This window comes from Peromyscus maniculatus, chromosome 5 (assembly GCF_049852395.1).
Source record: "Peromyscus maniculatus bairdii isolate BWxNUB_F1_BW_parent chromosome 5, HU_Pman_BW_mat_3.1, whole genome shotgun sequence".
Taxonomy (NCBI): domain Eukaryota; kingdom Metazoa; phylum Chordata; class Mammalia; order Rodentia; family Cricetidae; genus Peromyscus; species Peromyscus maniculatus.
The window spans coordinates 31,733,615-31,737,443 of record NC_134856.1 but is presented as its reverse complement, the minus strand read 5'-3'; the positions used below and the strand labels follow the sequence as shown (position 1 = coordinate 31,737,443).

The 3,829-nt window shown below is 42.0% G+C and overlaps 1 pseudogene; it reads left to right on the top strand.

Moving 5' to 3' along the window:
* Positions 1–2,516: 2,516 nt before the first annotated feature.
* LOC143273153 (E3 ubiquitin-protein ligase makorin-1 pseudogene) lies at positions 2,517–3,153 on the top strand (annotated as a pseudogene).
* The last annotated feature ends 676 nt before the right edge of the window (positions 3,154–3,829 follow it).

Here is a 3,829-nt window from a genome sequence, read left to right as displayed (position 1 = left end):
CTCACACAATCAACTAACCTGGGCTCATAGGGGCTCAGAGAGACTGAACTGACAACCAGGGAGCCTTCATGGGACTGACCTAGGCACTATGCATATATGTTATGGTTATGTATCTTGATCCTCTTGTGGGACTACTAACAGCAGGAACAAGGATGTCTCTGACTCTTTTGCTGACTTTTGAGACCCTACTTCTCATACTGGGTTGCCTTACACAGCCTTACTACATGGGGAGGTGCTTAGTCTTACTGCAATGCTGTGTTTTATTGATGATCATAGGAGATCTGCCCTTTCCTGGATGGAGATGGAAGAAGAAGGGATTGGGGGGTGGGGGAATGGGGGAGAGTCACTGGGAGGGGAAGGTGGGGGAGGCGTGGCTGGGGTGTAAAATAAATAGATGAATTAAATAAAAGAAAAAGAAAATAAAACACAATGCCATATAAAATTTTAGAGAGAGGTAGAGATAATTGCTTAAGCCCAAATATTTTATCAAATAGTTTTGATACATCAACAAAATTCTGGAATTCACTACTACTTTTTCAGCTCCAAGTTTTACATGTGAGGAGAACACAGAGTGGGCAAAAGCATGCTACCCTAGCAACCTTCATCCCATCAATATTGTAAAATTTCCTTCCTTCCTTCCTTCCTTCCTTCCTTCCTTCCTTCCTTCCTTCCTTCCTTCCTTCCTTCCTTCCTTCTTTCTTTCTTTCTTTCTTTCTTTCTTTCTTTCTTTCTTTCTTTCGGTTTTTTATAAAAAGGTTTCTCTGTGTAGTTTTGGTGCCTGTCCTGGATCTCACTCTGTAGACCAGGCTGGCCTCAAACTTATAGAGATCCGCCTGGCTCTGCCTCCCCAGTGCTGGGATTAAAGGCATGCGCCACCCCTGCTCAGCCTATTAAATTCTTAACAACCACTCAAGCATAAAAAAGAAAAGCAAACAAACAAAAAAACCCAAAAGCAACAAGATAAGGAATGTTGCAGTTGCCAATCTTTTATGTCATTGATGGATTGATTTTGTTCTCATGGTGCGGTCCCCATTCTGCTAGACATTTAATATGTGAAGGAAGAGGCTAATCCCAGATCATGAAACCATGCAGTGATCCTGAAACATCCTCTAAGAGAAATCGGTGTCTTAAATTAGGAGAAGTGATATTTTGTTTTTAATGTAGAATTGAAAAAGATACAACATGAATCTAGTCCAAGCTGTTTAACAAAATAGTTCTAGTTTTCCTGAACTTCACCTAAGAGTATAACATGTGGACAAGATAATCGTTAATCCGTCAATTCAGGTGCCATTTAATAGTAACATTCACATGATGAAGGGGTTGTCCTTTGACTGTTCGGTTACACTTTCAGTGGCAATGTTGGTGTTGTACAACCGTCACTCCTGTCCATTTCACGAACTTTTCACTGTCCCATGTAGATTTTCTGTACCCTTTAAGCAGTAGCCCCGCCCCCGTCTTTCTCTCTTCTGTCTTGTTCCCAGCTTCACCTTCTCTCTGAATTTATACCTACTAGGTAACATTAAGTACTGGTCCCTTTGGATCTGACTTTACTCTGGATGTTTTCAAGTCCATATTGCAGCATGTATCAGCATCCCTTTCCTTTTAAAGACTGAATACAATGACTTTGCTCTTTACTCATTAACTTGTTGACAGGCATTTTAGGTTTTAGGTTGTTTCCTCCTTTTTGTCATTGTGGAGGATGCTCTGTGGGTGCTGACATCCACGAACCGAGTCTCGGCTTTCAGTTTGCAGGAAATAACTCAGAAGTAGAATTTCTGGATCCAATGATAGTTCTGGTTCAGTGCTTTTTAGGGATACCACATTTTTCCACAGTAGCTGTATAATTTTATATTTTCAATAGCACATGTAAGTGCTCCAGATTCTCCACATTTTCATCGTTTTTTTTTTTTTTAATTTATGTTTTACAAATATAGCAGTAGAAAAGAGTGTGAAGTGCCATCGTAATCAAGTCCTGTTTGATGGCATGGATACTTTTCAGGATTATGGAACATTTTTCTCAGATTCTCATATAATTTAAATTGTTGATGAATTGAGTGTACTGGTTCAATAGTGTGTCCGTTTTTCTTTTTGAGGAAAAAGAGAGTTCAGAATTATCTGAAATTTGTAGTTCTAATGAATTTAAGGGCTTAGAGTTTCTGTTTTATTATTTTTCTTTTATTGAAAATAGATTTTTTTCATACATTACATTCTGATTATAGTTTCCCCTCCCTCAACTCCTCTGAGATTCTCCTCCCCTCCTCTCCCATTTGAATCTACCTCCTTTCTGTCTCTCATTCAAAAACAAACAGGCATCTAAAGGACAATAATAAAATAAGCATAAGATAAACCAAAACCAAACACGTTGGAACAGGACAAAACAAACAGATGAAAAATAGCCAAAGAAAAAGCACAAGAAACAAATACAGTTACAGAGACACACATGTTCACCCACACAGCAATTCCATAAAACACAAAGTCTGTAAGGCAACATCAGGAGCAGGAGCGGCAGCGGCGGCTGTGGGTGGCAGCGGCCCCCCTCACCCCTGTCCCCACAGTCGCTGCCCTGTCCCCAGGGGTCGGCGGAGGGGGCGGCGGCAGCGACGGCAGCGGCGGCGGCTGGACGAAACAGGTCACCTGCAGATATTTTATGCATGGGGTTTGTAAGGAAGGGGATAACTGTCGATACTCTCATGACCTCTCTGACAGTCCATATGGTGTAGCGTGCAAGTATTTTCAAAGAGGGTACTGTGTTTATGGAGACCGCTGCAGATAGGAACACAGCAAGCCACTGAACAGGAAGAAGTGACTGCTACAGATCTGAGTGCGAAACCGTCCCTTGCCGCTTCAAGTCTCTCATTTCGGGTCCGGAAATGAATCCAGGCAAAGCTGAGTCAAGAAACCCAAACTTTGCAACTGTAGGAGCAGGTTCAGAGGACTGGGTGAATACCACTGAGTTTGTCCCCGGGCACCCTGCTGTGGCCGTAGTAAGTACGTGAGGACCCTGTAAAATGCAGTCAGAGGACTAATGACAGGCCACAGTGAACTCAGTTTCAGTTCTACTGTTTCTAGTGTTTGAGTTTAACCAACTGTCAACACTTTAGAGTGGGTTATTTAAGGTTTACAGATGAAGTAAAAGACATTTTTTGAACTCCAATAAAGTGAATTCATGTTTTTTTAAAAAAAGGACCTGTAAGGTTAACAAAATAAAAATAAGCTTTAATCGTAGCACTTAGGAGGCAGAGACAAGTGGATTTCTGTGGGTTAGAGGGCTGGCCTGGTCTACAGAGTGAGTTCCAGGACAGCCAGGGCTACATAGAGTGACCCTTTCTTGAATACACACACACACACACACACACACACACACACACACACACACACACACACACATACATATATACAATTAAAAATAAATAAATAAATTCTCTGACTAAACAGTATGAGGCAAGGAACCTCCAGAGATACCTCTGAGCTCTTTTTGTGTTGGCCGTCTATTGCTGGGCTCCTTAAGAGTGGTTTGTTTCCCCAGTGAGACTGTTGGAGGAAACTACTTTTTCATTTGCCAATGGTTATCAATTGGACATAGTTTCTGGGTTAGGGATGAAGGCGTGTGTCCATTTCTCCTCTCAGCACTGGGACCCATCTAAGGCAGACTCCAGCAGGCCCTGCGCATATTGCCAGTCTCTGTGGGTTTGTATGTGCATTGGTCCTGCTGTGTTTAGAAGGCCTGTTTTCTTGGTGTCCTCCATCACCTCTGGCTCTTACAATCTTTTTGTCTGTCTTCTGAAATGTTCCCTGAACCGAAGGAAAGGGAATTGATGGAGACATCTCA